General features: G+C 46.6%; 1 protein-coding gene across 8 annotated transcripts in view; it reads left to right on the top strand.

Annotated features, from left to right (window-relative positions):
• Positions 1-14,215, top strand: part of Sidpn (similar to Deadpan) — a 137,798-nt gene that overhangs the window by 101,912 nt on the left and 21,671 nt on the right. The gene's annotated exons all lie outside the window — the stretch shown is intronic.

The raw sequence follows: 14,215 nt of genomic DNA on the forward strand, positions 1-14,215 counted from the left end.
CACAAGATCTTCGGGATGTACATTGATGTGTATATTTTTAAGAGACCTCGCAATTTTTTCATCATTCTCGTCATTTTATCATATGCTTTTCCGGCACGGTTCGCATTTTTAGCGACATCCGCGCGAAGCGATGAAATATTCTACCAGTTGGCATCAAGTTATACGGGCTAAATTCATCGCCGGTTATTTAACCTTTTTTTTCCGCCAATACGAGCCACGATCGATTTGAAGCCCGATTAAGGGGAATCGAGCGTTGCGCGCAATGCAATGACAGGAGAGAACGAGTGAAATTGCATTAAAGTGATTACCTGCTTTCGCGTTCCGCTCCGAACATTAATATTGTAATAAAAAATAAATGTCCAGCGCAAATATATCGACTTATCCGAGTGTCCTAAATATCACCGTCAAAATGCAGAGTCCGACTACGAATCATTCACTTTGAGGACAATTTATAAAGATTGTTTTATCATAAAATTACCTATTTTCTAATAATTCAGCGCGATTCGGCTTAGCACGTCAACATCTCCTTATTTTTTCTTTTATTTTTTTACACGCTATTAACACGAGATAATAATGCGCGAAAGAGGATTTTGCTAAAACCTACTTCGTGCGTGAAATTAAGAAGTTGTCGACGATTGCCGATCAAATTTCCGCGCCGGGGAAATTCGACACCAGCCTTATCGAGAAAATCCTTAGTCTTTTAGGGAAGAAGCGCGCGATCTCTGATACACCCTATATACGTCTGCAGTGTACCAAGATTTACTCTGGCCGAAGTGTAGGGCTTGTGTGCGCAGATATGTGTATATGCAGCGTATGTATCCAGGCTGGAGGCACGTGTACGTGTACACACGTGAAGCGCGCGCTCGCGTGCATGCGTGTGTGTATGTGTGTGGCACACGACACGCGAAACGGATGATCGAGCACCACTGACGCCCGAGCCATACACGGGGTTGGTTTGGGGTTGGGAGCTCGCGAATGGCTATGGCGTGCCGAGGGATGATTAATGCACGCCACCACCATTGCCCCACAGCACGCCGCCGCTCTGCACACTTGTACCCCCTCGCCGCCACCCTCGTGGCGTAGGTCGGACGAGCGCCGACGTTTTGCACGCACAGGTGCGGAAACATTCTCCGAAAGCGGTGCGACTCGCGCTGTTTGATGCGAACTTCGAGAGCTTCTTCTCTCTCTCTCGCTCTCTTTCTTTCTCTCTCTCTTTCTCTCTCTCTTTCTCTATCTCTCTCTTTCTCTCTCCGTTTTACAATCACCGTCTCCGTAGAAATTGTTCCAACGATACTTTAACGACAGGAGTTTTTTTCCGACTCCGCGCTTTTCTCGGCCGCGGGATTATTTGCGTTCATTGCGAACAGATTTTTAACGACTTCGCAAGACTGACAAAGATATCGATCGTTTTTGACAGCACCGTCCGATGAAGCTCTCATACATTTTTTATCTTATTATCATAGTAGATAATGCATGATACGGTCGCAAAGGTAGTGAGCTAAAATTGTGAATGTATTTTTCGTCAATTTTACATTTTTTTTTACAGAGAAAATGTGTGGCTACTTTACATATTGATTGACATTATTATGTAACCGTGGCATGTCACGTTAGATCGTGTCTTATGAAATGACACTTTAAATTTCTATGCCAATCTACGCGAACATAAAATATGTAATAACATTTAAAACCATTTTTAACCATTTCTGCACAGAATAAAAGTAAATATTATCTATAAATTTGTAGTGCTAAAGAAATAATTTATTCAGGCTAGTTCTGGCTTTGTCCTCTTTTTTTTGCAAAAAATTACTATTTACAGCAGCAGCCGCGAACCATGAAGAAATTATAAAAATGTTTACCATGTATTTCACATAATGATCATAGTATTTAAACTTGTAATTCCTCTTATAGTCCGCGGCTATTGCCATATCATAGTAATTTTTAATTAAAATGTTCTCCGTGTGCTACTCATAATTTTATTGATATTGTTGATGGCAAAGCTCCAGATCCAAAATGACACAAATATTAAGCTTTCATAGGACCTGCGACATTTTTTCTCTTTACGGCAGAAAATAATTATGCAGAGCTAATAAATGCAACGATACATCGTTTAGGAGGCAATTGAATATTCGATTACATAGAGAAGCACATTATTAGCGTGTTTTTTTTTTTTTTTTTTTTCGTGAAAAGCCATGCCTTCGTATACTATGCTTTCAATTAAACAGCGCGTAAAGCTTGTAGCAGAGATCCGCAAGTACGGTTGTGCCCCATATTACAACATGTATAACATTTTCTGCCATCTGAATAAATAAATCCGGTTCTTGTCCATTTCGCGTACAGAGAAACTGCTCTTCTTCCAACTGCTACTCTCTAAATAACTTTCCTGCATCTCGCAGCTCTCCGCAATGTAAATGACTAAACTTATACATAAATAATTTTAGGAGTCAATGACAATTATCATTTATGCTAACTATAATTTTTACTTACACTTTACGAAGAAATGTTAAAAGCTGATTGCAAAAAGTATAAACGGATATACAATACATACATAAAGTAGACAGCAACCGGATTTATTAAAAAAAATAGAAAATATTACATATAAATGTTGACACATATAAATATACACATGTGCTCGCATATATCTGCTCAAATTTTAGATATTCGTTTTGATGGCTTATCTTAATTCTTTTAAACGTGACTACAGCGCTTTATTTTATATTTTATAATTTTTCGTGAATTCTTCATAATTTGTAGAGGACTTATTTTAGGGTCCAAATAAACCTAGAAGCTTAATTTGCGCAAACGCCCCTAAATAGAATTTAAATCTCTAAGCAAATTACAGCGGAAACGCAAAACTTATTGCTCTCGCGAGATTAAGAACGAATGTAATACAAACAGATTTGAGAATACACGGAAGTAAAATAAGAATCCGAATCCACGTGCATAGACTTCCAGGTCTCAGAGATGCGAAATTACGCGCGACATCTTCGTTACCGTGCAAATCGCGCCATAAAGCTCACGCGTAATAAAATCACATCGGCGGCCGGGCGTAGAAAAGCGGATATATAACGCCGCGAGGAGAGAGAGGGAGCGAGAAAGAGAGGGGTGGGGGGAGGAGAGAGAGAGAAATTCGCCCACCAGCGGCAGATTTATCGCGAAAATCCAGGTTTACCTCCACCCACTGCACCCGGCAATAAAGAACCGAAAACTATCGTCCGGATATTGGTCCATATCCAAACAGAGAACCGGCTGCTGGTCTCGCCACCAGCAGCAGCAGCAGCAGCAGCATCAACCACCACCACCACCATCGCAATCACCATCCCGTCCCCCTTCGTAAGCGGACGCGAGGACGCGGGACAACGTGCGATCTCAAGGAAGCAAACACGGTCGCGGAAAAGTATAGCGGGACAAGAGAAAATAGAGAACAAAGATAAAGGGATACAAACGTAGCCGGGTAAGCTTCGCGTCGCCCGCAACCACAGAGCTCTGTCTGAAGGTTAAGTCTGATTTGCACGGCATTATTTTTTACCAGAATGCACTCTCGAGAGTGCATCGATGATAGTGGCGAAGGGAGCGATTCTTTCATGAAAACCAAGATTTAGCAGATACCGAGTCTAGCCGTAAACGTATTTACTTTTTACGATTAAATTCGTTATCATGTGTAAAAATTACAATCAAACAACAAATAAAATATTAGCTTATTTTTGCTAAACTTAATATTTTCACGTACATATAGATTATCTTTTTCAAACTCGGAATGTTTTAGAAATATCTTTGAGAACAAGAGAAAAATATGATAGAATTTATCATTTCTCGTCGTGACGAACTCTAAAATATTCTAACACTCGCTGATGGAAAAATATCATTGCTTAATTACTGCTGACGCGCGACTCATTTTTTTTCGCGACTACAGAAGAAAGTCGAGCGGGAATGAAAGGAAACGGCGGATTCCGCGATACCTCGCACACTCTTCGACGTAGCTTTCGTAACCAGGCAGTGAATCAGATTTCGCGCTGCTGGCGGAAAAAAGTGTCGCGTAATCCAGGCTTTAGGTGGAGAGAGCGGTGTGCGCACCGCGTGCATGTGGCGCCCACGCCACACGGTGCATTGTACACCCACACAGCGCGCGGCGTGTCGCCTACGTGCAGCGGATCGGCGGGTGTGGGTAACGGGGCTGAACCCCGCGGCGGGGAACGTCGGGAGGAGAGGGTGCGGCGGCAGGGCGGCGGATGAAGAGGACGGCGGTGAGCCGGTCGGGGAGGGAAGGGGAGGGGGGGGGGTTGCCAGGCCGGCGGTGGCGGTAACGCGATAAACGGATTAACGGCGAGCTCGAACTCGAGCTCGTAGTTCGGCGGTCGGGTTTGGTCGCGGGGATGGGGTTCGTGCGCCGCACACGGAAAGGGGATGGGGCGAGGAAGGCGCGGCGCGGCTGGGGGACGAAGAGGAGGGTGGTTGGCGGATGTCACGGCATCGCACGTTGCCCGACACCCACGACCCCGACAACCGCCTCCGCGCTCCCCCGGTTCCCCTCCCACCCTTTGTCGCCCTCTCCGCCACCCCCCGCCGCAGCCGCCCCCTCGTGTCGGTGTCGTCCCACGCCGCACTGCAGCGCAGCTACCCACGTCAAAGCTCCGCGCTCGGACGGATTCCTCGTCTGCGCTTTACCGCTTTATATGTGCGCGCCTATGTACACCTACACCACCGCTCATTAGCACGGAACGTGATGGAATAATAATTTATTAGTCCTCAACCGTGTCCTCGAGGAGTCCTCGATTCACCGCCGAAGACGGTGAACGACTTTGCGTAACGTGCAATATAAATCAGGCAATTTTCATTTGGAAAAACTTAATGCAAGAGACTCGAGATATTTAATATCAAATGTTTCGGAACTGTGAAGAAAGCTTCAATCGGACTTTTTTCTCTAAAAATGTGACTTCAAGTTGAAATAATAGAATTAATTCTTGAAGTAAACGTTACATGTTCTACTTTTGTATACGCATTTACATATCTGCTAAGCCCGTCGCAAGTCTCCGTTAATCAACAAAGAACAGTGATTCAGTAAGAATATACAACGGCTATTCGTATACTTAACGCTACCATTTTGTTCGAGTACACTTGACTCAAAACAGATTATATTTTCTTTCACTGTTCTACCTTATATCTTATCCGCTAATAATTAATAGCAGATGAAGAAAATTAAAACTTGTCTTGCACGAAACAAACCCAAGCAAAACGGCGAGGTTGAATTTAAGGAAAGTGAAAGTAATTTGTATTAAAGATTTGCATTAAGTCGATCTAATTCAGACAACGCTTGCCGTTGATCGTTCGTGAATTTCATCAGGACTGTCGCGTTCGTGAAAGTGCGATTTCCATCTAATCCACCCCCTGCAGATAGATAGATAGGCACCTATACCTGAGGATATTTTCGCACGTAGAAGACAGCGCGGCGAGAGGGTCGTGGGAAGAAGTCGGGTGGAGGGGGGGGGGGGCATTCGTGCGGCTACGGGGACGGCGCGGCTTTTACGGTCGTGCGCCTCGTTTCACGGCGGTTTGATGGTGTCAGGATGAAGCGATGGAGAGCGCGAGGGCCGAGATAATGGCGCGGGGAAGAGATGGGAAGGGGAGAGGGTGTTAAGGAGATGGGTGAGGAAGAGAGAGAAAGAGAGAGAGAGAGAGAGAGAAACGACGAATCGGGTAATGGAGGAACGAGACGGAACCGAGGCAAAATGGCGCAACGCCACCGGCGGCGAAGAACGGTTCGCCGCGGGAGGGCTGCGGGGAACGCGAAGCGAGAACACCGTGCCCTGCATTTTATCGCGGCGGCTTCATCTTTATTTATCGCCGATACGACTTTACGGCATATATCCTCCGTATTCCCCGCGGGATCCCGCGCTACGTGCACCGGCAGGAAAGAAAGAGGGGAAAAGAGAGAGAGAGAGAGAGAGAGAGAGAGAGGGAGGGAGGGAGAGAGAGAGAAAGGAGAGGGAAGAGAGCGGAAGCGACGAAGATCGAAGGGGAGCGACGGTTGATTCCTCGGGAATGCCTCGAGCATTTCGGGATAATTATCGAAGTTAGCCCCGCCATGCAGCAAGGGGGAGGAGATTGATTTCTTCCCGGTAAAACGAGATCAAGTTGTACCACGTAGGCGCCACACGTTTATTTACTCAACGATATCGAGAATGACTTTGTCATAACGACGACGTTATAATTCTAAAGACGAACTACGTTGATTTATACGCGAACGATAATAGCAATCTTGTCCGTTGATCGTAGTTACGATAGGCGTCATCCTTCGTTACAATAGTAAAGATATTACTGTACTTATCGTTATTACGTTTGCAGAAATAATTTATGGAATTATTATATTTATATTCATTTGATGCACACGCGCGCGCACGCATATACGATGTAACTTATCGCGCAGTTTAACATTAGTCTCTTCCGAGGCACGCTATTACAAATGATTCATTGCCGCATAAGTGCGTCTCGCATGATCAGAGCGCGCGAATTTTCTCAGCGTAATCCTCGCGGCGGGCGTACGTGGACGCGCGTGTGTGCGTGCAGCTTGCTCGTTATCGGCGATCGTGCTCGTGCGCGAGCAGTCTCCTTCGCCTTTGGCGGCGGACGTAGTGGGTAGAGAGAAAGAGAGAGAGAGAGAGAGAGAGAAGGAAGGAGAGAGAGAGAGAGAGAGCGGGAGGGAAGGAGAGATCCGACCAACAATACGGCGAGCACGCGAGGGCCATTAAAGGAGCAAGACCTCCCTCGCAATAAACGCCGCCCGTCACGCCTGCTGGAAATGCGGACGTGCCCGCGTGAAGCGCGTGTGCTTGCGATGTGCTGCGCACACATACGCGACTCGCGGACGGCGACGAGGGTGGGCGGAAGCGCCGTAACGACGTAATATAGAGCGCCTCGCGCTAACGACGCGCACACAGCATTTTCAGCGACGCGCGTAAAGTCGTAAGGCTCAATTCACAATAGGTCACGTGTATTAAGCTCGAATATTTCTCAGATGCGCGAGTGTTAATTGGCGTTCTACGATGGAAGAGCGCATATCCGCGAGCGCGAAACTAGATTTGAATACGAAATATCCACGATGCCCAACGCGTGTATGGAAAAACGATTTCCGGGTTAAAAGGTAAATGAGAGAGCGGCAGCTGTTATTCGAGTGAATTTATTGTCCTTCAAACCTTAATGATAAATTCATTATTATCGCGTATAATCATTCATTATATGAACGTATAAATTTATTATTATGTTCTAAAGCACAATAAATTTATTCGTTTCAACAACAGCGGCTCGGTTCTCATTTGTCTGTTAGCCCGGAATTTAAACACAAAATACACCTCACTATAAACATAACAGTAAAAAAGATATAAGACACTTTACGGAATAAAAAAAAAGAAATAAAAATTACACTCGGCACTATCTATGCGCGGACCTGAATGTGTCCTTAGGAATGTGCTAGTTAGAGGTCATTTAGAGATGTACCCGAGGAAAAACCATTTGCGATTAGAGCCCGTCGTCCGAGAGTAGGTGATCAAAAAAACAGGCCGAACGGCCGCGTCACGTGCGAGAAACGCAGCAGAGGCAAGAAAAATAGCGCGGGGACGAGCAAAAAGGATACCGTGACGTGCGGATAGTGGGCGAGAGCAGGGGGGAGGTGGAGGTGACGGAGAACGGGGATGGAAGGAAAGCGGAGAGAAGGGATGTCGAGGCACGTGACCCGAGCGGTCGCGTGTGAGCATCCATCTCTCGTTCTCGCTCTCGTCGTCGCCCACTTTTTTTTCCTCCCCGTTCCGTTCATCCTATCTCGCCACTGCTTTTCCCTCTTTCTTTTATCCGCGGCTGCGAATATCCTGCGATGTACGCGCGTCTCGAAGATAAAGATAAGAGCAACGGTAAAAGAGCGGAAAAGGCAGGGCGAGACGACGGAATCATTTTGCTCAACGGCAGCGGTGTGAAATTAAATCAACGCCCGATATTGCGTCGAGTGGCATCGCCAACTTTTCATTCAAGTGTGATATGTCTGATATTAAAAACGCTTATTTATTTATTTATTTAACTGCGCGCAAAGGCGTTTTTTTATCAAATGGCATGCGGTTATATTAATTGCGATACAATTATAAATATCGAGTACACGAGACAAAATTTTTGAACAAGTTTCTGAAATTTTGTACTAAATTAGATAAAACGTTAAGCTCCTAAAAATGTCATTCTAAATATCTCGATGACTGTAGAAAATCGTGGTCGCTAAATACGAACGAGATTGAGAAGAGAAAAGACTACCAGCGCGTTCTGCTGACAGTTCTTTTTTTCCGGAAAGCTCCGCGTCATAAATATGTCACAACACAACGAGGATTTAAAGGACGAAGGGACGCGCCGTCCAAGTACCGCGTCCGTTCTGGATCTCGTCGAGTCAGCAGCGTTGACGTCGTCCCTCGCGATTGGCTCATCCATATGCATAAGGCTGCTTTTATCGAGGCAACAAATAAATGACGATCCGGCCTTCTCTCTCTCCCGATGTCATTTCAATTCCGCGATATCCATACACCGGAAGCAAGCCGCGCGATTGGCCGGCGAAATGGCGGAAATCGTAGGAGATTAATTCGAGCCGACTGACCGACCGACCGGTATATTATTGATGATTTGCAAGCTAGCCATTGACCGGTCTTTAATGATCCTTAAAGTCGTCCCCTGGAAAAAAATTACTGCTGTAATTTCGCGAAAGATATTTGATGTCCCACTGAAACATTCATACATGAGGCTCTTGATACGCGCGCGTGTTGCATACATGTTTCCACTTAACAGCAAACGTGTTTTATATCGATACCTTGCGTCGTTTTGATTAATCAATTTTATATAAGCAACCAATCTCTAATTAATTCGAAATGGAAATTAATTACTTGTTAACGTAATATTTATGTGTGTGAATAGGTTTTTTAAAATTCAGTATTTTAAACCACTTCTCCGAAGCCACCACAGATAGCTTTCAAAGTTGCACGCAAATTTCGAATATAAATACAAACTTGGCGAAATATCGTCCTAGTTATTAAAATTTTCGTATTGGAGCGTCCGTTCGACAGTCTCTTGCGAAACTTCAAGATTCAAGCTTGCATTTCGCCTACGTGTATGTGTGCGCCTTGGACTACGAAATTATTCAGGAATCTTTCGCGTTGCAGTATTCGAAGGAAAATATTCTGAGCAGGACTTTCTGAAATCTACATGCAAAATCGAGAGGCGCTCGGAACAGTCGAACGTCTAGCGACCACAAAGCCGATTTCCCGATATAATCGCTAATCCGAGTAATTTCTGCAGCACGCCATCAGAGTCTATTTACGGGCTCGTTACGCCCACTTCTACTTGCGAGGTGTGCCGAAGTGCGCGGTTATTCGACCTTCATCGAATTCCCAAGATAGCATCGCGTCTTTATTTGACATTACAAAATTGAATTAATAATTGACCGATAGTATTGTTTTCAAAGCTTAATTCGGGCCCGTTCTCTAATGTTTAATGTTACCCGCTTTATTTTCGTTATTTACAGCTATTTTGTATTTTTTATCATTAACTTTCAAGTTGAACTATCCCGATATAGCTATCCTCGAAGTCACAAATTATATTTCCATCGAATTAAAGTTTAGTTTGACTCAATTGATTAATGAAATTCCATTACCTACTTATCGCCATTGTCCTTAATGTAATTTATTGGAATTATCTAATTTCTTTTTGCTGTAATACTGTGATCAAACTGATTAAATTTCCGCAGCGGACAATCGATCTCAAATTTATAACAAAAAAGACACATTTCTACTTCCGGTTTTTATACAGAAAAAAAATATCATTCAAGTCAATGGAAGAATCTACATAGTACAGAAATGATCAAAGATCTTTAATTAATTTTTTTCTATAATCAACTGCTTAAATTAGCGGAAGAATTTTTATGGCATAAAAATTATGAAGAGCGTCCAATTGTTTTTCTTGGCATGGGAATATCGACCAAGCTGGCGAAAGAATTTTCGCCGTACGCGTATGCGAAAGTCACGGGCCCGACCGTATCGCGAGTACCGGCGATATTAAACGGCGCGCGACACGCATTGGCGTTCGTGCACGCATTAGGGAATGGGACGTCGATAAGACACGGCCGTCCGGTCGGCAGCGGTCGGTCCTCGACAGCAGAGCGACAGATCGTGCTCGTTGGCCACCGTGGCCGTGATAAGATAACTTCGCGTTGCCGCTCGGTGTGCCTCTCACTCTCTCCTGGTATATGCGTGCGGCGCGCTCGCGTGAATAATAATAGGGCGCGCGCGCGTGCGAGGACAAGCCGCACCGCATCGTACACGTACACACACATGTAGACAGAGAGAGAGAGAGAGAACGAGAACGAGATAGAATGAGAGAGACGGTAGGTAGGTACCGGCTCATTGGTCGCGCCGTATAATTAATGGGGACGCAAACCCTGGGTGACGTTTGTATGCAAATGCCCGCATGTACAATCTCTCCCGGTCTCTCGCTCTTCCCTGGCCCTGGCCGCGGCCTATCACCACGAACGCACCTCGGCGCTTTGCTCTATCCCGCTCGCTCGCTCGCTCGCTCACTCGCTCGCTCTATCGCCGCTCGCCGCGAGGAGTACCCGCTGTTCGTACTAATGCAGCGGGATCCCGCGTTACAGCGCGGCCCGACGCGACGCAAGACCCGTGTTAGACCGAAATTGCTCCGAATCGACGATCGATGCTTATTAGCCCGTGACGCCTTTCTTCGCGAGGCGACGGCCAGACCAAAACCGGACGCTGGTGCATTTTTCACATTTGCAACTGCGATTGCGTTGCTCTCTCTTTCTTTACTGCGTCGCAACGAAATTGAGGGGTTAATAACAAAAAACGATAACAAATTTTCGAAAAGGGAAAAAAGTTTTTTGTCGTTTAACAAATCTCTTTCGAATTTCAGCGCTGAATTACGAAGCCTCGAACATTTATGCCAGGGTCTTGTTTTTACATGAACTCTTCACTTCCGATATGACGCATCTCGATGCAGCGTATTTTCGACCTGTGGCGAAACACTCGCGAGTGCGATCCGTCCGACGAATTCTTCCAAACGTTAGTTGACGATGGAATTTTCTAAACACATTAGACGTTCCCTCCGTGACGATGTGGCGGGATGCTGGAGTGGAAGAGGAGGAGGAGGAGGAGGGCGTCGTTACACAACACGCGCACGATCAATCGATCGGGGAAGTCGCGCACTTCCCGGCGATGTACTTAATCGAGGAGTTAATTTGCGTACCTATCGCGCCACTGGGCTGCACTAGTCCGCGCCAGACCTGCACTAGACCTTGCAGCATACGCGCGGTGATTCAACGACGGCTAAATAGCGCGTATGCAGTGCCGATCTCGCTGCTAGCGCGAAACACATTTAACCCTTCGGTCGTCAACGAGGACTATAGAAACGTACAACTGTATTGTTTCCACGCTATGAATTAGCAATATCACCTTAAGCGCGCGCGTAGTCGGAACAAAAATAATCGCCTGCCATCATGCGTTCATTGTATATGCACTGAGAGTGACTATAGTCTTAGCGCCGTTAAGCAGGCGTTATGTGTATAGAACGTAAAGTTATTCACCGCTGGCACGATAATCCTGCAGTTTGCGCGATTTACGATACGAATGACGAAGAAAATTTCCGAGCCTCTTTTGCGGCGCATTTTTCTTTATTACATTTGTTACGCGAAGGACATTTTAACCAATATTTTTCTAATATCGATTTTGTTGTTATTCCAATCATGAGCTTCTGGCACGGTTTTTCCGTTTTCTTGTTTCGTCTAGGCGGATTTTGTCCAGGCGCGACCGCGAGGAAACCGTTACTTACAATTAAATCGAGCATCCGCATGCACGGACCGTTCGTGCTTGACGATCGTAATCGCACGCGCCGTAAATATCCAGGTTACGATTGGTCTCCCTCGGTGCGCGCCGCGCTGCTACGATATCTCTCACCGTAAAGCCGACGCGTCGTCGATTCGCACGAGCGCGTCTCCACGATGCGCGCCGTCGACCGTGCCATGCGAATCCGCAGCGAGTGCGCGTAATAACTCGCAATAAATATCAGACGCCGTCGGGAGCGCGCTTGACGACGACGCCTCGCACATTGGCGCCGACGAAGATTTTCTTGGAAAACCACAGACGCGGGTCTTAATTTACACGAGAAAGGGAGAAAGGGAAATAGAAAATTGCGATAAAATGCGATAAATTTATTAACATAAGTTAAACGTTAACATAAGTTAAATTAAATCAATCGATAGAAAGGACGAAATAAAAAAAATGAATTATATCTTTAAAAAAAAAAAAAAAAAAAATCAAATCCAGAGACTGCAATCAAGATTTAACGCGATTCGATCGATGCTCCCACCGCTCTTCCAGGTCACGAATCATTCTGTATATAACAAAGCGCAATAGCGATTGACAGCGGCACACGCTTTTGCGAACATCCAGTGGAAAATTATGAAAATACGCGTCGCAGAACGGCCCGACGGCCGCGGCGACGGCGAATATATACGCGGCCGTGTATCGTGGGAGCCACGGCCGGTAGTGGCACGAGGACCATTAATGATGCATAGCCCGTTGGCGTTAGCCTGGCAGTCGTAATGATCCGGTCGACTGGATGGTTGGCTGCTGGCCGGTCGAGCTGCCTGGCCGCCTGCCTCGGTGTGCTCGCATCGAAACGCGAACGCGTCGTTTCAGCGGCTATGTACGAGCGAGACGCGCGCATACATACACACACACACATACACCAATATACACATATATGCGTCTATACATATATATATATATATATATATATATGTATATATGTCGGCGGCGGCGGACGATCGTCGGCTCGCGGCTGTAAATGGTACTCCCGCCCGCGCCTCTCTCTGTCATTATCCTTATTTTCGAGCGCCACGCTGCGCCACCGCTCTCTTCGCCGCACTTCACCCGCTTCTCGCGTTTACTTCCCTCTCTTCCTTCCCACCCGTCCGCCGCCTCGGTTCTCGCCTCCGACGATCCATCGTGAGACTGCTTTGCAGCACCGACGCGCGACCTTATACTATCGTCGTGCGCTTTTTGCGTTGGAAGCCGCCGCCGCCGCCGCCGCCGCCGCGAGCGATGGGAGAGGCGACACGGCGCGAAGCGGACGCGAGGATACCGCTGTGAAACCGCTGATATAGATACTCCGGAAGAAGATGGAAGCGCGCGTGAAAATCCATGTTTATGAGCTGCCAGATTTGGAGGTTGCTTGGCACTCTCCGTCCTTCTGGCGCGCGCGCGCGCGTTTTGCCGAGCCGAGCAGCCGGGAAAAACTTTGAGGCGACGAGTTTGGCTGCTACTAATTAGAAAGAGACAAAAAAAAACGCTCGCGATCGTTGCTGGCGAGCGAGTAAGCGGGAGCGGCGTTGCTCCAATTCAGTTGCACAGTCTTCCTTCCTCTAAAGATTAAATACATATTTTAGAGAAATTTTCGTAACTTTCAGTTGGTTCGAGCGGGCTTGTTCCCAAGTATAATGTAGCTTGAATTGAAGTGGAAGCAGCATTTGTACGCCTCGTAAACGCAACCACGCACGTAGTGTGCTCGTCGCAAAAGCTCTACTTGACGCGTATTCGTGTCCCAGCGGCGATCGCGATAACACTCGCACGGATAAGTACATACGCGAGATAAGAGATATCGTGCCGAGGACGTCGCCGGCGCGGCGAACGCACCGGATCGGCTCTCTTCGAACAGACTATCTTGTCGTTCAGCAGGTAGCTGATAACGGCAGCTTTGCTAATGTCGAGCTTCGTATCCGTCTGAGATAGCGGACTCTTCAAACTGTTCGATTAACATTTTCTTCGTCTTCGACGAAAATTCATTTACGCACGCGACATATTTAAATCGGACAAATTTCGTGATATTAAACAAGGCTGTAATCCTCGCCCCGCTATAAAATTGTCTCTTTGTTCGCGCACGAGTGCAATTATCGCTTTTTAATTAGATATGCTAACTCGTTCAATTGCGGCACGATGAAGAACAATCGCGAGTCGAAAGTCGCGCCGCGTCGAGCTCGCGACGCGGTTAGCTTACTTGACCGCGCCGCGAGTTCGCCAAACGTTTCGCGAATTTATGCGAACTATGCATCGGGGAGTTAATAACGCGATGCGGAAGTTAGGCGACGCACAAGGCGGAATACGATCGCAGAAGCGATCGGGGCGGCTCG

Source organism: Linepithema humile, chromosome 1 (genome assembly GCF_040581485.1).
Source record: "Linepithema humile isolate Giens D197 chromosome 1, Lhum_UNIL_v1.0, whole genome shotgun sequence".
NCBI classification, from domain to species: domain Eukaryota; kingdom Metazoa; phylum Arthropoda; class Insecta; order Hymenoptera; family Formicidae; genus Linepithema; species Linepithema humile.